The 24,579-nt window shown below is 43.0% G+C and overlaps 1 protein-coding gene across 1 annotated transcript in view; it reads left to right on the forward strand.

Moving 5' to 3' along the window:
• The window catches only part of LOC134341068 (nucleolar transcription factor 1-like), a 113,824-nt gene that overhangs the window by 10,824 nt on the left and 78,421 nt on the right, over positions 1-24,579 (forward strand). The window lies entirely within an intron of this gene.

Raw genomic sequence — 24,579 nt, forward strand, 5'->3', positions numbered from 1 at the left:
TACAGCTAATAATATATTTGAGTTTTGTTTGATGCATTTCAGTGGTTGATGAAATTTCATTCTGAGTTGATTTCTTGTGATGACTACATTAATCTATACAGTCAACTCTTTAGTATGTAGTAGTTTCTCCACAATTACACAGTCTTGGTAATGTATGATCAGTGAAGCAGTATGAATCTGTTGTAACTATGGAATATTCATGCTGTTACCTTTGATCTTAAGCTTAAAAATATTATGAAGTAATGGATCAAAGAGTCTCTTCCTTCAAGAGTGTCTCCAATACGACGCCTGCTTGTTGTGCTGAATAATAAAGACTGCCATATCACCAGCTTAAGTGTTTCTTCAATGACTTTGTTCATCACAATATTAAACCTGGTTCTAATTCTGAATCCAGTAATACCACATCAAGAGAAGGATGAAATTAATATCTTAACCTCAAAACGGATTGCTACAACTTTGTACATTGTGAAACTGTAAAATCGTGTGTGTGTGTGTAACAGCTGGACAATTCCATGGTTACAATAGATTCTTAAACACAAAATAATCTGCAGATACTGTTGTCAAAGGAACACTCACAATTTGCTGGAGGAACTCAGCAGGTCGGTCAGCATCAGTTGAAAAGATTAGTTGATGTTTTGGGCCGAAACCCTTCGTCAGGACTGAAGGAAGAACTTTGGGGAGGGTTTGAAGAATGCTGGTAGTGAAAAAAAACAGTAAATTGAAAGACAAAGGGGTGGGGAAGGGGAAGCAGGGAGGTGATTGGCAGGAGAACAATGCGCAGTAGTAGAAGGAGGCGGAACTATGAGGGAGGTGATGTGAAATAGGGATAGAGGAAGGGAGGGGGAAGGAATTACCAGAAGTTGGAGAATTCTATGTTCATACCAAGGGGCTGGAGACTACCTAGATGGTATATGAGGTGTTGCTCCTCCAACCTGAGTTTAGCCTCATTATGGCAGTAGAGGAGGCCATGTATGGACATATCTGAATGGGAGTGGGAAGCAGAGTTGAAGTGGGTGACTACCGGGAGATGCTGTCTGTTGTGGCGGACGGAGTGGAGGTGCTCGACGAAGCGGTCCCCCAATCTGCGTCGGGTTTCACCGATGTAGAGGAGGCCGCACCGGGAGCACCGGATGCAATAGATGACCCCAACAGATTCGCAATGGAAGTGTTGCCTCACCTGAAAGGACTGTTTGGGGCCCTGAATGGTGGCAAGAGATGAGGTTTAGGGACAGGTGTAGCACTTACACTTACAGGGATAAGTGCCGGGTGGGAGATCCGTGGGGATGGACATGCGGATAAGTGAGTCGCGGAGGGTTCGATCCCTGTGGAAAGCAGAGAGGGGTGGAGAGGGAAAGATGTGCTTAGTGGTGGGGTCCTGTTGAAGGTGGCAGAAGTTGCGGAGGATAATGTGTTGGATCCAGAGGTTGGTGGGGTGGTAGGTGAGGACAAGGGGAACTCTGTCCCTGTTGTAGTGGCGGGAGGATGGGGTGAGGGCCGAAGTATGGGAAATGGAGGAGATGCGGGTGAGGGCATCGTTGCTGACGGTAGAAGGGAAACCACGATCCATTTGAGATGTCCTGGAACGGAAAGCCTCATCGTCGGAGCAGATGCGGCGGAGACGGAGGAACTGGGAATAGGGAATGGCATTTTTGCATGTGGCAGGGTGGGAAGAGGTATAGTCGAGGTAGTTATGAGAGTCAGTGGGCTTGTAGAAGATGTCAGTGGACAGTCTGTCTCCAGAGATGAAAACCGAGAGATCGAGAAAGGGGAGAGAAGTGTCTGAGATAGACCAACTGAATTTGAGGGCTGGGTGGAAGTTTGAAGTAAAGTCAATGAAATTGACGAGCTCAGCATGGGTGCAGGAAGCAGCACCAATGTAGTCGTCAATGTAGTGAAAGGAAAGTTGGGGAGCAGTACCAGAATGGGTTTGGAGCACAGACTGTTCCACATAACCAGCGAAGAGGCAGGCATAGCTGGGTCCCTGGGTCTCCTGCCAATGATCTCCCTGCTTCCCCTCCTCCACCCCTTTGTCTTTAAAATTACTGCTTTTTTCAACTACCAGCATTCTTCAAAACCCTCCCCAAAGTTCTTCCTTCAGTCCTGACGAAGGGTTTCGGCCCGAAAGGTCGACTAATCTTTTCAACTGATGCAGACTGACCTGCTGAGTTCCTCCAGCACATTGTGAGTGTTACAATGGATTATTATTTGATTCAGACTACTTCCACACTAGACTGGATAATTTTTGAAATGCCAGTTTCGCCTAAAAACGACAGGCGTCCACCCTAGGCGTTTTTGAAAATACAGTACCTCCGTCTACATTAAAACGGATATTCGGGTGAATCTCCTACTGGGCATGTGCAGGACACATCTACAGAAAACAACCGAAGAGGAGGCGGAATTCTGTTTTCGTTTCTGCTGCGGCGTTTTGCTATTTCCATTGGTCAAAAACTGGAGTATCTACAACAACAGCGAAAGAAAGTTTTCAACAATGTCTTCAAGGGATACAAAGAAAACCTCTGCTGGAGAAAGCAGGCCAAACTTCTTCATTTGGACAGACAATGAAATTGAGTTGTTTTTGCGAGTTACAAACGACTACAAAGTCAGCAAAGCAGTGGAGAATGTGGACTGGGAGTCGTGCCAAACCAAATACAGTGCTATCCTCGACTGCTATAAAGAACATTACCTTGCAGCAGAGCAGTCAGAACTTGTGGGTAAGGACTACCCGCACAAATTTGACGATATAACCAAGACAATTATTGTAAGCAAACTTAAGGCGATTTGCCACAAATACCATCAAAGATGATGGTGAACGCAACAGGCCAGGCAGCATCTCTAGGAAGAGGTACAGTCTTCGTGAGGACTAACTGAAGGAAGAGTTAGTAAGAGATTTGAAAGTGGGAGGGGGAGGGGGAGATCCAAAATGATAGGAGAAGACAGGAGGGGGAGGGATGGAGCCAAGAGCTGGACAGTTGATTGGCAAAAGGGATACGAGAGGATCATGGGACAGGAGGTCCGGGGAGAAAGACAAGGGGGGGGGGAAACCAGAGGATGGGCAAGGGGTATAGTCAGAGGGACAGAGGGAGAAAAAGGAGAGTGAGAGAAAGAATGTGTGTATGTAAATAAATAAGGGATGGGGTACGAGAGGGAGATGGGGCATTAGCGGAAGTTAGAGAAGTGAATGTTCATGCCATCAGGTTGGAGGCTACCCAGACGGAATGCTGGAGTCAGTTATCAAAGATGTGATAACAGCACATTTGGAAAGCGGTGAAATCATCGGACAAAGTCAGCATGGATTTGTGAAAGGAAAATCATGTCTGACGAATCTCATAGAATTTTTTGAGGATGTAACTAGTAGAGTGAATAGGGGAGAACCAGTGGATGTGGTATATTTGGATTTTCAAAAGGCTTTTGACAAGGTCCCACACAGGAGATTAGTGTGCAAAGTTAATGCACACGGTATTGGGGGTAAGGTATTGATGTGGATGGAGAATTGGTTAGCAGACAGGAAGCGAAGACTGGGAATAAACGGGACCTTTTCAGAATGGCAGGCGGTGACTAGTGGGGTACCGCAAGGCTCAGTGCTGGGACCCCAGTTGTTTACAATATATATTAATGACTTGGATGAGGGAATTAAATGCAGCATCTCCAAGTTTGCGGATGACACGAAGCTGGTTAGCTGTGAGGAGGATGCTAAGAGGATGCAGGGTGACTTGGATAGGTTGGGTGAGTGGGCAAATTCATGGCAGATGCAATTTAATGTGGATAAATGTGAAGTTATCCACTTTGGTGGCAAAAATAGGAAAACAGATTATTATCTGAATGGTGGCCGATTAGGAAAAGGGGAGGTGCAACGAGACCTGGGTGTCATTATACACCAGTCATTGAAAGTGGGCATGCAGGTACAGCAGGCGGTGAAAAAGGCGAATGGTATGCTGGCATTTATAGCGAGAGGATTCGAGTACAGGAGCAGGGAGGTACTACTGCAGTTGTACAAGGCCTTGGTGAGACCACACCTGGAGTATTGTGTGCAGTTTTGGTCCCCTAATCTGAGGAAAGACATCTTTGCCATAGAGGGAGTACAAAGAAGGTTCACCAGATTGATTCCTGGGATGGCAGGTCTTTCATATGAAGAAAGACTGGATGAACTGGGCTTGTACTCGTTGGAATTTAGAAGATTGAGGGGGGATCTGATTGAAACATATAAAATCCTAAAGGGATTGGACAGGCTAGATGCAGGAAGATTGTTCCCGATGTTGGGGAAGTCCAGAACAAGGGACCACAGTTTGAGGATAAAGGGGAAGCCTTTTAGGACCGAGATGAGGAAAAACTTCTTCACACAGAGAGTGGTGAATCTGTGGAATTCTCTGCCACAGGAAACAGTTGAGGCCAGTTCATTGGCTATATTTAAGAGGGAGTTAGATATGGCCCTTGTGGCTACGGGGATCAGGGGGTATGGAGGGAAGGCTGGGGCGGGGTTCTGAGTTGGATGATCAGCTATGATCATAATAAATGGCGGTGCAGGCTCGAAGGGCCGAATGGCCTACTCCTGCACCTATTTTCTATGTTTCTAATATAAGGTCTTGTTCCTCCAACCTGAGTGTGGCTTCATCTTTACAGTAGAGGAGACCGTGGATAGACATGTCAGAATGGGAATGGGATGTGGAATTAAAATGTGTGGCCACTGGGAGATCCTGCTTTCTCTGGCAGACAGAGCGTAGGTGTTCAGCAAAACGATCTCCCAGTCTGCGTCGGGTCTCGCCAATATATAGAAGGCCACATCAGGAGCACCGGACGCAGTATATCACCCCAGCCGACTCACAGGTGAAGTGTCGCCTCACCTGGAAGGACTCTCTGGGGCCCTGAATGGTGGTAAGGGAGGAAGTGTAAGGGCATGCATAGCACTTGTTCCGCTTACAAGAGTAAGTGCCAGGAGGGAGATCAGTGAGGAAGGAGGGGGGGGGATGAATGGACAAGGGAGTCGCGTAGGGAGCGATCCCTTCTCTAACTTCCGCTAATGCCCCACCTCCCCTTCATACCCCATCCGTTATTTATTTATATACACATATTCTTTCTCTCTCCTTTTTCTCCCTCTGTCCCTCTCACTATACCCCTTGCCCATCCTCTGGGTTCCCCCCCCCTTTCTCCCTGGGCCTCCTGTCCCACGGTCCTCTCATATCCCTTTTGCCAATCACCTGTCCAGATCTTGGCTCTATCCCTTCCCCGTCCTGTCTTCTCCTATCATTTTGGATCTCCCCCTCCCCCTCCCACTTTCAAATCTCTTACTAACTCTTCCTTCAGTTAGTCCTGACGAAGGGTCTCGGCCCGAAATGTCGACTGTACCTCTTCCTAGAGGTGCTGCCTGGCCTGCTGCGTTTACTAGCAACTTTGATGTGTGTTGCTTGAATTTCCAGCATCTGCAGATTTCCTGTTGTTCGCCACAAATACCAGCAGGCAGTGGACGCGGGACGAAAAAGTGGACACGGTAGAGTTGTTCTACTGTACTTTGAGTTATGTGAGCAGATCTGTGGGGGCGGGGGCTCATCAGCCACAATGGCAGTTCAAGGTGGCATTGAAACCTGCGATTTGGAGGATAGGGTCGACGCATATCACAGCGACCGATGTACAGCCTCTTCACCTGCTTCGACAAGTACGCCTGACTCTGACAGTTTGGACCAAGCAACAGGTGACGGGTGCAACATGTTTGGTGTCAAATCTCGCCGCGAAAAACTTGGTGTGCATTTGTCCAGTTACAGACTAGAAAAACTTAAAAGGAAATTACCATACGACGGACAGCTGTTGGCTGTCATGCAGGAGGACTTAAAACTGAAAAAAAAATACTGGAGCATATGGAGGGAACTGACAGGGAGTTCACGGACAGTATGACCTGGCTGACGATGAACATTGAAAAACTGATTAACTCTGTTGCAGAGAGCTTTTCAATGATGAGGAATATGATGGCTCCCCCCCAGTACTTTTTACTGCCATAATACCAGCCTCACAGCCACTACAGTAACTACACATACGGACACATAGACCCCCGGGTGGCCCCACCAACATCTTCCCCACTCCCACAGAGGGGTCACCCTGGAAACATTTCCTATAGCCATAGTCTCTTCACCGATGAAAGGGATGACAGCTACAACTAAATGCAATAAGGCTTGTTACCGGGCAAAAGTGAAATTTGCTGTTACCTCATTTGTTTGCCTTTACTTTTGCCAAGTCTTTCTGTATTATTTTGCTGTATTTAACATGTGCAATAAAATGAGATACTGGGCAAAAGTGATTTTATTTTTACCTGAGTAAAAGTGAAACTTAGCATTTTCCCTTTTTGGCCTTAACATTTTCACGTCCATGCCAAACATAAGCTACTACTTAAAAATAACATTTTGGAAGTAGTGAAAATTGCATTTATTGAATGTTTGCACAAGTAATATAATAATAAAGCACCTTGTTAAATGTATAAAACATGTCTGCATCAGTGTTATCTTGTATTTCCATACAATGTTACATTAGGCTGTTACACATCTATTGTCAGAGAAGTACTTGCATAATTAGGTAAACCACCTTCTACAAGCAAGGACAGAAAACAGAGCAAAGTGAGTACACTTATTTATTCAGTAAGCTATGGGTCAAAGTATTTGGTGAGTACATTTCTAACTCTTCTGGCTTCAGTCTCGTTGCCATCTGTTCTGAAGTTGTTAGGTTGTGTGGGGGGTTGAAATTCTCTGTCATACTGCAAAGCTGCAGTAACATTCTGCTCAGGAACAGTCTCTTTGTTTGTCTCACAGAAATTGTGCAGTACAAAGCATGCATAAATAACAAAGGGAAGGTCTTCCATATTTATGTCCATTGCTCTGCGCAGAGCACCAAATCTTGCCTTCAAACATCCAAAAGAGCATTCAGTTACCATTCTTGACTTGCAGAAGGACATGCCAAAGTACTGTTCCTGTGAGGTCACACCACCTTTAGTGTACTCTTTCAGGGGGCATCGGGGGTATGCAGAGTCTCCCAGCAAAAACTCAGGAATGGCATCCTCACCCCCCCATCACAACTCGTCTGTAAGAGGGGATCCTCTCGTTTTTCAAGTAGTCATTAATTTTTGAATTTGCAAATATATGAGCATCATGGACACTGCCTGGCCATTTCACAACAACATCCATAAAGCAGAATTTGTAATCACATGTAGCCTGTACCTTCAAGGAAAATCTGCCCTTTCTGTTCGGGTGATCTGTGGAGTTTGTTGTAGGCTGTTTAACTTCGATATGTATGCAATCAACCACCCCCAAACACCGTGGCATGCCATGAGCATGGTGGAAGTTGGTTACAAGGTACTTCACTTCGGACTCTGTGTGTGGGATCTTGATATATGCAGGGTCCAGATGTGCAGTTATAGCCTTGCATACTTCTCTAATTATCTTGGACACCACCTGCCTTGATAATCCAAACTTGTTAGCTGTTTTCCTGAGCCTTCCTTCGTCGCTTAGGTAGTACAAAGTGCAAGCAACCTTTTTAACCATATCCACTATCTCATTCGTGTTGTCTGGCCTTCGATGTGAGGACGTAATAGTTCACTTAGACGAAGCAAGGAGCTCCTGGACATTCTAAAGTTATCACATCATTCTTCAGGAACCACAAGTTCATTTGCAAAATTGTCCCACCACGCACTGGTTTGGCTGGGTCGACTCCAAAACCACCTGTCTTTGTACGGTTGATAATGGCGTTGACGTTGTGCAGATCCATTGCACAGCCACTGTGAGCACAAATAACGCCCTTTTGTACATAGATATGCTGTCTGTGTGTGGTAGTTAGCTATGTTTAACTCCAAACAAGCTATTAACGTAGACAAGAAAGTAAACAACACACGAAGCCGTCCGCCATTATTGTTGTGGTGTTGGAGGTTGCATTCAAGAAAACAATGAAATGCCGTGCTACTGCCACCATTTCTTCCGGCACGTCATGGCAGTGTTTTTAAAAAGAGCCGGTTATCCCGTATACGCTACACCGTCTAGTAGGCGTTTTCAGATTTATTCAGTCTGGAGATCGTTTCTGAAAAGCTCTGTTTTCTGGGGAGGAAAACGCTGTTTCAATGTGGACGGAGGGTCAAAATGAAGAAAGAAAGCTTTGGTTAAGGATTTATCAGGTTTAGTGTGGACGTAGCCTCCGTGACACCTAGGCCAATACTCCAAACACTCTAAATTGAATGTTAATGATTGGTATCTCTGATCTGCATTCATACATATGCAGAAACTCAGGTGTGTGAGGGTATGCTGGTTTGCAATCAACCCCAGTCTGCAGCTCTGAGAACATCATTGTTCTGAGTGTATTTTAAACTCAATCTACAATTTGCATTCTGATCTGAAGACTGGTTGCTGTTGAAATTAATATTTGCTATATTTGAACTCCAGAATACAATGCACCTTAACAAATATCACTGACAGATGTCTTGAAATTTGTTTTTTGCAACAGCAGTACATTGAAGTACATAATAATGAAAATATGTCCTGAGTAATGGGAGTCATTAATGATGGATGTCGCCTTTTTGAATAATTACCTTTTGATGCTGTCCTCAATGCTGGGGATGTTAGTGCCCATGATAGAGCTGGCTGTGTTTGCAACCTTCTGCAGCCTTTTCCCAATCCTGTGCAGTGGCCCCTCCATACTATTCAGTGATGCAGAATCAGAATCAAGTTTATATCACTGGCATGTGACATGAAATTTGTTAAACTTAGCAACAGTTCAATGTGATACATAATATAGAAGAAAAAATAAATAAATTTCAGGATCTATATACTGAATAGATTAAAAATTGTACAAAAACAGAAGTAATATATATTTAAAAAGTGAGGTAGTGTTCTGGGGTTCAATGTCTATTTAGGAATCAGATGGCCTAGGGGAAGAAGCTGTTCCTGAATCACTGTGTGTGCCTTCAGGATTCTGTACCTCCTACCGGATGGTAACAGTGAGAAAAGGGTATGCCCTAGGTGCTGGAGGTCCTTAATAATGGACGCTACCTTTCTGATACACCACTCCCTAAAGATGTCCTGGGTGCTTTTGTAGGCTATTACCCAAGATGGAGCTGACTAGGTTTACAACCCTCCACAGCTTCTTTCAGTCTTGTACAGTAGTCCCTCCATACCAGACAGTGATGCGGCCTGTCAGAATGTTCTCCACGGTCCAACTATAGAAGTTTTTGAGTGTATTTGTTGACATACCAAATCCCTTCAAACTCCCAAAGAAGTATAGTCACTGTCTTGCTTTCTTTATAGCCACATTGATATTGTGGGCTCAGGTGATCCCTCTATAAGAATTGGTATGTGATCCTTCATCTTACCCTTCCTGAAGTCTACGAACAGCTCTTTCGTCTTACTGACATTGAATGCCACCATTCCACTAGTTGTCATATCTCACTTTTGTATGCTTCTCGTCACCATCTGAGATTCTGTCGTCAGCAGAATGGTTGTATTGTCAGCAAATTTATAGATGGTATTTGAGCTGTGCCTAGCCACACGGTCATGTGTATAGAGAGCGTAGACCAGTGGGCTAAGCACACACCCCTGAGGGGCAACAATGTTGATCATCAGTGAGGAGGAAATATTAACACCAATCTGCACGACTTCCGGTTAGAAAGTCGAGGATCCAATTGCAGAGGGAGGTACAGAGGCCCAGGTTCTGCAACTTCTTAATCAGGATTGTGGGAATGATGGTATTAAATGCTGAGCTATAGTCGATGAACAGCATCCTGACATAGGTGTTTGTGTTGTCCAGGTGGTCTAAAGCTGTGTGAAGAGCTATTGAGATTGCGTCTGCTGTTGACCTATTGTAGTGATAGACAAATTGTAATGGGTCCAGAACCTGGCTGAGGCAGGAGTTCAGTCTAGTCGTGACCAATGTCTCAAAGCATTTCATCACTGTATATGAGAGTACCTCTGGGCGATGGTCATTAAGGCAACCCACATTACTCTTTTTAGACACTGGTATAATTGTTGCCTTTTTGAAGCAAGTGGGAACTTCTGCCCGTAGCAGTAAGAGGTTGAAAATGCCCTTGAATACTCCTGCCAGTTGGTTGGCACAGGTTTTCAGAGCCTTACCAGGTACTCCACCTGGACCTTCTGCCTTACGAGAGTTCACCCTCTTTAAAGACAGTCTAACATCAGCCTCAGAGATGGAGATCACAGAGTAATCAGGTGCCACAGGGATCTTCACACCTGTAGTTATATTTTCCCTTTCAAAGTGTGCATAGAAGGCATTGTGTTTATCTGGTAGTGAAGCCTTTCATTATTTTGGGTTTTGCTTTGTAGGAAGTAATGTCTTGCAAACCCTGCCAGAGTTGTCATACATCCGACGTTGTCTCCAATCTTGTTCGAAATTTTCTCTTCGCTCTTGAAATAGCCCTCTGCAAATCATACCTGGTTTTCTGGTACAGGCCTGGGTCGCCAGACTTGAATGCCACAGATCTAGCCTTCAGCAGATGACGTACCTCCTGGTTCATCCACGACTTTTGGTTTGGGAATGTACTGTAAGTCTTTGTAGGCACGTGCTCGTCCACACAGGTTTTAATGAAGTCAATAACAACTGCAGTTGTAATAAAGTAAATTTGATTCCTAGTGTTATCACCTGGACTTTTCCAGGTCCACAAGTGTCTCGGATGGTTTTTAAAGTAGGTATTCATAATCACCTGATTATTCATCTTACACCATTCTACCCAATTCTCACCTCTTTCATTTCTTTCCCCTAGTCCAAATTTTCCTATAGCATTTCCATCAGCAGCTTGTCCTACTTTAGCATTTAGATATCCCATGACAGTAACAATATCTTGAGATTTGTATCCATTCTTTGCTTGTTCAAGCTCTTCATTGAATTTATCTATATCCTCATTTGTTCCATCTGTTGTTGGTGCATATACCCGTATATTTGCTAATTCAAATGGTTGTCCTCTGAATCTAAAAAAGAACATTCTTTCTGATATTGCCCAATTTCCTAAAGCACTTTTTGCCAAGTTTTCATCCATAAGAATTCCTACTCCATTAGTATGGGATGTTCCACAAGAATGGTGTTTTATTTCTAATCTGACATGTTCCAGCACCTATCCAACGAACTTCGTTAATTCTGATGATGTTAATCTTTAGTCTTTCCATTTCATTTATCACATTGTCCAATTTTCCTGCTTGGTATAAGGTTCTTACATTCCTAGTGGCATTAATTTTCTTTTGTGTTACTTGAATTTTATGAGCAGTAGATTGATGACAGTCAGGGATCCCCTGCCGGTCAGAATCAACCCTACTGAGGGAAGCATCTTCAGAATTGCCTTGAAGATCCCCTTGACGCTGTTGTTGTGTGATATGTTTTGTGAGTTTGACCATGGTTTTCTTAGCAAATTACAACAGTGATTAGCTATTGCCTACCGTTGTGTGAACTAAAGAAATTGCCATTTCTATTCCCAAATGTTCATCCACCTATACTATAGCTGTTGACATTTGAGGTCATAGCTCATCTGCCTTCTCCGTTGTAAGTTCAGTTACCGAACCTGCTGGATCTGCCGTTGGCCCTCGCTCGTATCCTGAGCAGGAAACTTTGCAGGTGCTACTGTTCCGGGTCAGAGCGGCCCTGGGAGCAATGAATGACTAAGGGGTAACTCCACCTGCCCCAAAGCTCTGGAAGTCCCCAATCAGAGCCTCATCACCGGTTGCAGTTTAGAGTCATAGGCAGGACTGAATAATAATAATAATAATAATAATAATAATAAAAAAACTATAAATTACAATAAAATTTAAATATAAAATATAAATTAAGTAGTGTAAAAAGAGTGGAAAAAAGTAGTGAGGTTGTGTTCTTTCAGAAATCTGATGGAGGAGCGGAAAAGGTGTTCCTGAAATGGTGAGTATGGGTCTTCAGGACCTGTCCATCCTCCCTGATGGCATCAATGAGAAGAGAGAAATCCTGGGTGATAGATGCCATTATTTATGAATGCTGCCTTTCTGAGGCATCATCTTTTGATGCCGGGGAGGCTAATACCCATGATGGAGTTAACAGAATTTACCATTTTCTGCAGCTTTTTCCAATCCTGTAAGAGGCCTCTCCATGCCAGGTGATGCAACCAGTTAGAATGCTCCCCACAACACATCTGTAGAAATTTATAGGTGCCTTTAGTAACCTATGAATTCTCCTCAAACCTCTAGTGAAATATAGACATTGCCTTACCTGCTTTGTAATTCCTTTAATATATTGTGTATAGAATAGATCCTCAAATATACTGACAACCCAGGAGCTTAAAACTGCTCAAAATTTCCACTTCTGAAAAAGGATCTAGTGCTTTTCTGGTGTATGTCCCATTTTTGAAGTCATTGGCATTTCACCAGGAGGACAGGTACACCTCTTAATGGGTAAAGTACAGATGTAATTTATTTTTCTCCACTTGAGATTACTTTTATTGAAATAGCATTTCAAACAAACAAAAAATATATGCTTGTGAATCTACACACTACCTTAATCCTTCTTGGCAAAATGTAAACCTGGAAAATTTCAATTTGAATGTCATCTTTAATAATCCATCAAAAAAAACAATTAAGTCATTAGAATAAATAAATACTTGTTAACCACTGTTGAGAATTTATCCTGCATTATTACTTGCCACTGGCTGTTGAAGGTGGAATCATTATTGAATGAGTTACAAAGGTATTTCTATCAGAGAGCTATGAGACCTGAATATTTTTTTGAATGAGAAAATATTGGCAGCTGATAGACTTACCTTTTATAAAAATAAGAATGGTTTCGGGAGCCTAATTACCAAAACACATTTAAAAAATAAGATATAGAGTGTAAATGATAACATGATTGTTGACCATAGATGTGTGGTTAAGTTAATGGGGGAATTTTTTCATGCGCTGTCTGGGGATCAAAGATGATTTGCTTCTTCTTCAATCGGTAATGTGTAACTGATGAAGCCAAGGTGTAAACTACCAGATTTTGAACTGCTGGGGGAACTATGTACTCCCAATACATTGTCATAAGATCTTCATCACCATCCTGAATGCTCATAATTAAACCATTATCTGCTTGTATTTTAAGGAGCCTTTATAGACGTAACAGTTTAATACATCTCTAGTGGCTGTACAAAGTATATTTTTAAGATTCTTTCATTAAAAGGATTTGATCGATGGATGACTGCACAAGCATGTGGATGTCAGCAAGTTAGACCAGCAGGAAGAGCTTAAAAGGAGACAGTTTTTTCTTCAGTAGTTTGATCGAGGGACGACACGTAGGCACGTGAACATTAGTGAGTTAGACAGGCAGGAAGAGATTAAAGAGAAGACAGCTTTATAGAGTGGGCGCCAGAGGAATGGGCGATAGAATAGATGGAGTCAGAGTAGGATGGCTTTGGCTCAATAGGGCTTTGGTGATAATGGTGATATTGGTAGACTTAGTGGAAGATCAGGAAAAAAGATTCCCACTAGGGAACTCCTCAATGCCTCATTTGACAGTGGCCATAAAGCCACCAGCGAAACCTAAAGATGCCGGGTCAATGATAAAACAAATGGCGAAAGAAACCAAGGCTGTTAGTACTATAACTCTGCCGGTACTGGGACAAGAAGCACGAATTGAATTCTTTAACGAAAAGGAGAGGAGGATTATGTTAAAGTCCAAGAGCTGAGAAACAACCTTTGAAAAGTGACAGCCACTAGCAGAAGACCCTCTATTTCTCCCTAGAGCCTTAGCGCGGGTACCAGGGAACCTAAGGTGTGGGAAAGGCCCAAACAGGTCCGGAGCATAAAAGTTACTCAAAAAAGAATATGCCACTGCCCTGTATTAAACAGTACTGTATAGCCACTGAAGCTGAAGAAGGTGTCGCTCCAGTAATAGACTCATTGCAGCAAGGGGTGCTGGTGAAGACGCAAAGCCCGTGTAACACCCCTATTTTACCTATTACAAAAGCGGGCTGAAGGAATGAGTGGCATTTTGTGCAGGACGTTAATAAGGTAAGTCACCCTATCGCACCGCTGATGCCGGACTCCAACACTATACCTGCAGAAGCTAGTACCTTTACAGTAATCAATATGTGCTCAGCATTTTTCTCCATACCTTTGCACAAGGATAGCCAGTATTTATTTGCCTTTACTTATGAGTGTAACCAGATGACCATCGGATCTTATTCAGTACCGTTAAACGTGTACTTAGGCATCCATCCGGGTAATGCTAGAATAGTTGTCTGTGCCTTTAAACCTGAGCAATCCCTTGACTACTTGCAATTAATTAAAGAAGAAAACTTAGGACAAAAATTTGCAATTGAATTAAGGAATAGATTTCAAAGTCTAGAAATAGAATCTGTTGAAGATGTTAGCAATCATGGCGAAATGAATTTTAACTCTCTAAAGGATGCCTTGGTAGAATCAGCAAAGTCAGTGATTCCTAAAAAAGAAAAAAGCACAAAAAATAAATAGATGACAGATGAAATCAAAAATCTAATGGAAGAAAGGAGAAAGAAGAAAGCAAATTCTATAGAATATAAGCCCTTAGATAAAAAAGTTTAAAGCTTATGTCAAAAAGCCAAAGAAGAATGGTTAAACCAGGATTGTGAGCAAATAGAAAGAATCCCTATTACTGATCCAAAAAGGTTACATCAACAAATCAAGAATATCACTGGTGAAAAGCTCCTCTGTTCTTCAGGTGGAAGTTTGAAAGTAAAGGACGGTACCATTATCATGGAAAAAGATGAGATTATGAACAGATGGACTGAGTATATTCAGTTTGAAGTCGATCGAGGCGAAAAACCAGAAATTAAGAAAAACATTGAAGGTCCAAGTATTTTAAAATCTGAAGTTCATAATGCAATAAACAAGATGAAGAAAGGAAATGCAGCAGGCTCTGATGAATTAGTAATAGAACACATTATCGCCCTTGAAGATTATGGAATTGAAAAACTTACTGATTTAATCAATGACATTTATGAGACTGGAATAATACCAGAAGAGATGAAAAAATCAGTATTTATCACTCTTCCTAACATAGCTGGAGCAATAGAATTTGAATTACATAGGACCCTAAGTTTAATGAGTCACATCACCAAGCTGAAATAGGCAAAGAACAATGTGGTTTTGTGAAAGACAAAGGTACAAGAAACGCAATATTGATGTTAAGGATACTATCAGAATGAGCTATTCAAGTGCAAAAAGATTTGTTTGTTTGTTTTATCAACTACACGAAAGCATTTGATAAAGTGAAGTACAATAAGTTATTTGAAATATTACGGAAAACTCTAGATCTAGATTCGAAAGACCTCTGCCTAATCAGAAATCTGTACTGGGAACAAACTGCTGCTGTAAGAATAGATGGAGAAGTGAGTCAGTTTACGAAAATCAGGAGAGGTGTTAGACAAGGGTGTGTTTTCTCCCCTGATTTATTTAATGTGTATGGTGAAACAATATTACAAAAAATAAGAGACATCTTGGGAATCAAAGTTGGCGGTGAAAACATCAATAATTTCAGATATGCAGATGACTCTGTGTTAATTGCAAGTACAGAGGAAGAACTACAAAACTTAATTGATATAATTCTTGAAGAAAGTGCAAAACTGGGTCTGTCTATCAATTGCAAAAAGACAGAATGTACGGCGATATCCAAAAAGAAGGAGAATCCTATCTGCAGGCTTCAGAGTAAATGGGGAAGACATAAAACAAGTACTGAACTTTTGCTACTTAGGAAGCTGGGTGACATCAGATGGCAGGTGCGACATGGACATTAAAAGAAGAATAGGGATGGCAAAAGGCACCTTTACAAGAATAAAGCGTGTACTGACCAATAATACTAAACTAGGCATGACAACCGGCCTCAGAGTACTGAAATGTTATGTTTATCCAGTTATGTTATATGGCTCAGAATGTTGGACAATATCTAGTAACATGAGAAAACGAATTGTAGCAGCGGAGATGTGGTTTTTGAGGAGGATGCAAAGAATATGGATGAAACGAATATCTAACGAGGATGTCACGAACAGAGCAAACACAAAAAGAGAAATAATGTATGAGATCATGAAAAGGCAACGTAACTTCATTGGACATGTGATTAGGAAAGAGGAGTTAGAATGCATGGTAATTATGTGAAGATTGAAGGGAAGAAAGCAAGAGGAAGACAAAGACAAATGACGATGGAGACAGCAGCCAGAGAACTGGAAATGAATACCAGTGAATTGATCCACTTGACATGAAATAGGAGAGTGTGGACCATGGCAGTCAAAGATCAAACTGGGCATGGCACCTGCAGTATACTCATCCAGTTTTGAAGATGAATCCCTAAAACACAACAAACCCGAGGAAATCTACAGATGCTGGAATTTCAAGCAACATACATAAAAGTTGCTGGTGAACGCAGCAGTCCAGGCAGCATCTCTAGGAAGAGGTACAGTCGAAATTTCGGGCCGAGACACTTTGTCAGGACTAACTGAAAGAAGAGCTAGTAAGAGATTTGAAAGTGAGAGGGGGAGGGGGCGATCCGAAATGATAGGAGGAGACAGGAGGGGGAGGGATGGAGTCTTGGCACAAAGGTTGGTGGTGTTGTAGATAGTGTAGAGGATTGTCGAAGATTGCAGAGAGACATTGATAGGTTGCAGAAGTGGGCTGAGAAGTGGCAGATGGAGTTCAGCCCAGAGAAGAGTGAGGTGGTACACTTTGGAAGGACAAACTCCAAGGCAGAGTACAAAGTAAATGGCAGGATACTTGGTAGTGTGGAGGAGCAGAGGGATCTGGGGGTACATGTCAACAGATCCCTGAAAGTTGCCTCACAAATTCTGTGGTTGCTGCAGAGTTATCACCCCTATGTATATGGAACTCCTGACTCTTATAGAGGTGAACTGTTGGATTGCTGTCCCATTGACTCAAGGTCATCTAACCTACCTGGGTCACCTTATTGGTTCTACTCCAGGGCTACAAACAACATTGTTTCGTGACTCTGCCTACCCCAGCCTTGTGTATTTGTGACTTTCAATAGACAATAGGTACGGGAGTAGGCCATTTGGCCCTTCGAGCCAGCACCGCCATTCACTGTGATCATGACTGATCATCCACTATCAGTACCCCATTCCTGCCTTCTCCCCATATCCCTTGACTCCACTATCATTAAAGGCTCTATCTAACTCTTTCTTGAAAGCATCCAGAGAATTTGCCTCCACTGCCTTCTGAGCCAGAGCATTCCACAGATCCACAACTCTCTGGGTGAAAAAAGTTTTTCCTCAACTCTGTTCTAAATGGCCTACCCATTATTCTCAAATTGTAGTCTCTGGTTCTGGACTCCCCCAACATCGGAAACATGTTTCCTGCCTCTAGCGTGTCCAATCCCTTAATAATCTTATATGTTTCCATCAGATCCCCTCTCATCCTTCTAAATTCCAGTGTATACAAGCCCAGTCACTCCAATCTTTCAACATATGACAGTCCCGCCATCCCGGGAATTAACCTCGTGAACCTCCGCTGCACTCCCTCAATAGCAAGAATGTCCTTCCTCAAATTTCGAGACCAAAACTGTACACAATACTCCAGGTGTGGTCTCACCAGGGCCCTGTACAACTGCAGAAGGACCTCTTTGCTCCTATACTCAATTCCCCTTGTTAGGAAGGCCAACATGCCATTAGCTTTCTTCATTGCCTGCTGTACCTGCATGCTTACTTGCAGTGACTAATGAATAAGGACACCAAGATTTTGTTGTACTTACCCTTTTCCTAACTTGACACCATTCAAACGGTAATCTGCCTTCGTGTTCTTGCCATGAAAGTGGATAACCTCACATATATCCACATTAAACTGCATCTGCATACTCACCCAACCTGTCCAAGTCATCCTGCATTATCTCAACATCCTCCGCACATTTCACACTGTCACCCAGCTTTGTGTCATGTGCAAATTTGCTAATGTTACTTTTAATCCCTTCATCTAAATCATTAATGTATGTTGTAAATAGATGCGGTCCCAGCACCGAGCCTTGCGGTACCCCACTAGTCACTGCTTGCTATTCTGAAAAGGACCCATTAATCCCTACTCCTTGTTTCCTGTCTGCCAACTAATTTACGATCCATGTCGTTACCCTAGCCTCAATGCTCTAATTTTGCCCACTAATCTCCTATGTGGGATCTTATCAAAGGCTTTCTGAAAGTCCAGGTACACGGCATCCACTGACTTTTAACTCTGGCTGGTCCAAACCAGTTAAATGAGATGACCTATAGAGTGTAACGAGATTACAGATTGCAGGTATGGCATTTTACATGAGAAGTAGCTACTCCTGTGGGAATGGTCTCAGCTTTATTGTTCTGATTAGATTGTCCCAGGTCAAGAATCAGTTCATCGAGTCCACACCCTTTCCAAAACAAATAGGTACTTGTTTGAAATGGTCTCAGGTTTAGTAGATTTTCTCGTGTTTGTAATTTATACTGCCTGTTGCATCTGATTAACAATTGTATTCCCATTACACTCTGTTCCTATTACTGCAGAAAAGAGGTTCGTATTATAAGAAGTTGTAGTGGATGGTTATTGAGGTGTATAGCAGAGACAAAGGCCCTTTGGCTCAACGTGTCTATGCTAACCTATCTATAATAATTCTACTTGCTTACATATCCCTATAAGCCATACTCATCATGTACAAGTGTCCAGATGCATCCTAAATGTTGTTACTGTTCCTGCCTCCATACCTTCTTTGAGAAACAAGCCACTCTTTGTAGGAACATTTACTCTTCAGTTCTCCTTTAAGCCTCCTTCCCCCATGGATTCTAGTTTTAGAGGACCCAGCTTGGTAAACAGACTTCAGCTGCCTGCCCCACTGTTTGGAGTTCAACGAGTAAGAGTGATCTCATCAAAACAATGGACTTTTACTGTAAAGATTAAACTGCCAGAATCTTACATGACGTATCATAGTTTGGTATGGCAACAGCTCTGCACATGATAATAAGAATGGACTTCTCCAAAAAGAGAATCTGGAGAAATGCAACTTCCTCCACTGTCCTGTTCTTCGTGGATATTAGCAGCACCCTTTCTGCAGTTTGGCTTCCTCATACAGATCCAGCAGTTTAATGCATTACTATGGTTTGCAATCTCATACACCATTCATATGAATGTGTTGTATGAGCTCACAACGACCACCATCATCTCCACTGCTATCACCATCCACCACTTCACTATTCTGAAATATTAGAAGACATACAAACTCACTCCCTCATGGTTAGTTGCTGAATAGATGAAGTATCCCCTGTTCCCTGGTAATGCCAGCCATCAAATATTCCTGGTCTGCATGCCACAATTCCCTCCCCCCCCACACTGATGGCCCCTTGGGTGCTGCACCCAAACCTTCCCTGACCCCTCCTCCAACTCTACACCTTCTACCTTTGGAGGATCCGACACTTGCAAGTGTTGGGACTTTGGGGACTCCCTTAGGTCCACTGGCTGAGAGTTCAGGTTATCCACCACCTGCTGCAGCACACCAAACCACCTTGTGGATGGAAGTCCTAATTTATTTTGCTGTTTCAACAGCACATTTATACACTCGTTCAGACTTGTAGCTGTGAGTAGTTTGAGATGTGGAAGTATCACAAAATGCCAGAATCTGTACTCCACTCCTGCAGAGTGTGACCCATTGTTTGATTGGATCTCGGAGATCCCATATAAGTGCCTCAAACCTTTATTGTCCTTTCCCTGGTCAACATGGTTACAACAACACTGCCAGTAGTACTCTGGAATATATATCTGCCATTGTGAACACAAATTATTTCTTATTCTGTGGCGACAGAGGCTCCACATAATCTACTTGCCCTACTTAACCAGCCATCATGCTCCTACAGATGTGTCTCAAGGAGTTCCTGGCTGCTCCCAGGCTTAAGCTGCTGTTTTGACCTCAATAAAAGCTCAGATTTGAGCTTCTGCCCCATTTCTTTGCTGCTTCCCTCCCAGACATCTGTGGCCATCATAATCGGAGCCACTTGATTGACAGAAACATGGCTTGGCATAAACTGGAACTGGACATACCCGTGTGAGAGTGACAAAAGTGTACTGGTACCCCTCCCAGGTAAAGTGAACTGGTGTTGTGTCTTGGGACCAGAGGGATGGAGAAGAAGTCATTAGCTAGACCTGCTACTGGAAACCAATACTTCCTACCTCTTGGCCCACATGTCCTCAAAAACTTACACTACATCTGGGACTGCCACTGTGATGGTATTCAAGGACATCTTCAACCTCTCATTGCTAAGGGTGGAAGTTCCCAGTTGCTTCAAAAAAGCAACAACTATACCAGTGCCTAAAAAGAATAATGTGAGCTGCCTTAATAACTATCACCCAGTACCTCTCACATCTACAGTGATAAAATGCTTTGAGAGGTTGGTCATGACTAGACTGAACTCCTGCCTCGGCAAGGACCTGGATCCATTGCAACTTGCCTGTTGTCAGAATAGGTCAACGGCAGACACAATCTCAGTGGCTCTCCACACAGCTTTAGACCACCTGGACAACACAAACACTAATGTCAGAATGCTGTTCATCGACTATAGCTCAGCATTTAATACTATCGTTCCTACAATCCTGATTGAGAAGTTGCAGAACCTGGGCCTCTGTACCTCCCTCTGCAATTGGATCCTTGACTTCCTAACCGGAAGACCACTATCTGTAAGGATTGGTGATAACATATCCTCCTCGCTGAGGATCAACACTGTTGCACCTCAGGAGTGTGTGCTTAGCCCACTGCTCTGCTCTCTCTATACCCATGACTGTGTGGCTAGGCATAGCTCAAATACCATCTATAAATTTGCTGACAATACAACCAATATTGGTAGAATCTCAAGTGGTGACGAGAGGGCGTATAAGAGTGAGATATGCCAACTAGTGGAGTGGTGTCACAGCAACAACCTGGCACTCAATGGCAGTAAGATGAAAGAGCTGATTGTGGACTTCAGGAATGGTAAGACGAAGGAACACATACCAATCCTCATAGAGGGATCAGAAGTGGAGAGAGTGAGCGGTTTCAAGTTCCTGGATGTCAAGATCTCTGAGGATCTAATCTTCTCCCAACATAGTAATGTAATTATAAAGAAGGCATTAGGAGTTTGAAGAGATTTGGCATGTCAACAAATACAATCAAAAACTTGTACCATGGAGAGCATTATGACAGGCTGCATCACTGTCTGGTGTTGTGGGGAGAGTGAAAGAAGCCGCAGAAGGTTGTAAATCTAGTCAGCTCCATCTTGGATACTAGCCTACAAAGTCCCCAGGACATCTTCAAGGAACGGTGTTTCAGAAAGGACCTCCAGCACCCAGGGCATGCCCTTTTCTCACTGTTACCATCAGGTAGGAGGTACAGAAGCCTGAAGGCACACACTCAGCGATTCAGGAACAGCTTCTTTCTCTCTCATCCAATTCTTAAATGGATATTGAACCCTTGGACACTGCCTCACTTTTTGAATATACAGTATTTCTGTTTTTGCACGTTTTTTAATTCTATTCAATCTATGTATACTGTAATTGATTTTCTTACTTATTATTCCAAAAATTTTGTTTATTTTTCTTCTTTTGTCTTACGTATTGCCTTGAACTGCTAAGTTAACAAATTTTATGTCACATGCTGGTGATAATAAACCTGATTCTGATTCTGAATGTCAATAGTTATTCAACTGTATATTGTTAATAGCCTTGCACTGGACTCATGTTATGCAGATGCAGGTTTGGTAAGTGGGACAGAAGACACAGACTGCAACTAAGCTTGTTAACAATTTATTTACAAGCAGTGAAACACTCTAACATTTAAGTCTAGCAAGTACTTATCTAGGCCCCTTAAGATAAAAAAAAACTGACACTAAATATTTAATGATAGTTCTAACTCAAACAGGTACTTTGCTAAGTTCTTCCAAGCTACACAACTACAATACTAACTGTTCAAGAAACAGGCAAACAGCCCCTCAGTCAAGACTTATACCTTCAACCTTCTCACATCATCATCACCTTAAGGAGTTTTGGACACCCATCCCAATCTAAGAAAGGTTATGCTAACATTGGAGAGGGTTCAGAAGAAGTTCACGAGAATGATTCACAGAATGAAAGTTATCAAATGAGGAGCTTTTGACAGTTTTGGGCCAATACACACTGGAATTTGGAAGAATGAGAAGGATCTCATTGAAATCTATCAAATATTGGATATCTGTATAGGGTGGATGTGGGGAGAATGTTTCCTGTAGTGAGTGACTCTAGGACCAGTGAGCATAGCCTCAGAATTCAAGGATGTCCATTTAGAATAGAGATAAGGAATTTCTTTAGCCAGACAGTAGTGACTACATGGATGACGGTGGAAGCAAGTCATTGAATATATTTAAAGGGGAGGTTGTTGGGAACTTGATTAATCAGGATGCCAGTTTTTAGGAAGAAGGCAGGAAAATGGGGATGAGAGGGTTAATAAATCAGACATGATGGGGTGGTGCAGAACACTGGATGGGCCAGATGGCTTGTTTCTGCCAGTGGTCTTAACACCAGAATGTAAGGCATATTCTACCCAGGTCTCTCCTGGCTCATAGGGCTGCTCAGCCAGGAAAAAATGATCTCCTACTGACTGAGTACACATTTGACAATTTACAAATGGTTCCCTAAAGTACATTGTGTACATTGTAGCTCAGAGGGTCAAATCCTCATCTCTGAGCTAGAAGTTTGAAAGTTGCACTTCATACTGCTGAAGAGAAATCTAGACCAATGAACACAAGAGATTCTGCCAATGCTGGAAATCTAGTGCAACACATACAAAAAGCTGGAGAGTCTTGCTGGTTATGCAGCCTCTATGGAGAAGAATAAACAGTTGATGTTTGAGGCCTGATAAGGGTCCTGGTCTGAAATGCTAATTTTGCTCCATAGATAGTACCTGACTTGCTGAGTTCCCCCTGCACATTATGTATGTTAATATGAACTGATATCCTTGGAGTCAGCCAGTATTCAATGATATCTAGGTGTTCAATCTGTTGTTAGTAGTTTTCTCAATGCATATTGATCACTGGATTTCTTTACCTTTTTAAAAAAATTGAATTAGATCACCTGTCTTTCTTCTAAACTGGGATCAGTTGTGACAACACTTTGTCTTTGCATTTATCACTTCTATATGTGGCTTGATACTGCTGATTGCAATAGTGGTCTGCAGGATCAGGGAGTGACGTTCTTCCCTGTGTACAAAGAATAGTACATCACAACTGCTACAAGAACCACCCATTGAAATAATGATCAGTGAGGCACAGAGAATCTGTATTTACCAACAAGTAACTTTTATTGATTCAAGTAAAAAGGACATGGGTTCACATTGCCTGGGAAAGGAGTCTACTCTGGCCAGGCATTCCTTGTGGTCCCAATCTCTATGGTGATTGGTCTCTAGTTGCTGCAGAGTTATCGTCCCTATGTATATGGAATTCCTGACTCTTATATAGTTCCTCATCAGTTGAACTGCTGGATTGCCATCCCATTGGCTCAAGGTCACCTGAACTACCTGGGTCACCTTTTACTGGTTCTAGTCCTGACCTACAACCAATGTCGTTTCATGGTTCTGCCCACCATAGCTTTGTGTATTTGTGTCTTTCAACTCTGGCTGGTCTAAACCAGTTAAATGGGGTGTCCCAGACATAGGCTATGTCCACACTAGACCAGATAATTTTGAAAATGCAAACAACAGAAATTCTGCAGATGCTGGAAATTCAAGCAACACACTTCAAAGTTGCTGGTGAACGCAGCAGGCCAGGCAGCATCTCTAGGAAGAGGTACAGTTGACGTTTCAGGCCAAGACCCTTCGTCAGGACTAACTGAAGGAAGAGTTAGTCAGAGATGTGAAAGTGGGAGGGGGATGGGGGAGATCGAAAATGATAGGAGAAGGCAGGAGGGGGAGGGATGGAGCCACGAGCTGGACAGTTGATTGGCAAAAGGATATGAGAGGATCATGGGACAGGAGGCCCAGGGAGAAAGACAAGGAGGGGGGGACCCAGAGGATGGGCAAGGGGTATAGTCAGAGGGACAGAGGGAGAAAAAGGAGAGAGAAAGAATGAATGTGTATATATAAATAAATAACGGATGGGGTACGAAGGGGAGGTGGGGCATTAACGACAGTTAGAGAAGTCAATGTTCATGTCATCAGGTTGGAGGCTACCCAGACGGAATATAAGGTGGTGTTCCTCCAACCTGAGTGTGGCTTCATCTTTACAGTAGAGGAGGCCGTGGATAGACATGTCAGAATGGGAATGGGATGTGGAATTCCAGTCCTTCCAGGTGAGGCGACACTTCACCTGTGAGTCGGCTGGGGTGATATACTGCGTCCGGTGTTCCCCATGTGGCCTTCTATATATTGGTGAGACCTGACGCAGACTGGTAGACCGCTTTGCTGAACACCTATGCTCTGTCCGCCAGAGAAAGCAGGATCTCCCAGTGGCCACACATTTTAATTCCACATCCCATTCCCATTCTGACATGTCTATCCATGGCCTCCTCTACTGTAAAGATGAAGCCACACTCACGTTGGAGGAACAACACCTTATATTCCGTCTGGGTAGCCTCCAACTTGTTGGCACGAACATTGACTCCTCTACCTTCCGCTAATGCCCCACCT

The sequence above is a fragment of the Mobula hypostoma genome, chromosome Y, assembly GCF_963921235.1.
Source record: "Mobula hypostoma chromosome Y, sMobHyp1.1, whole genome shotgun sequence".
In the NCBI taxonomy this organism is placed as follows: domain Eukaryota; kingdom Metazoa; phylum Chordata; class Chondrichthyes; order Myliobatiformes; family Myliobatidae; genus Mobula; species Mobula hypostoma.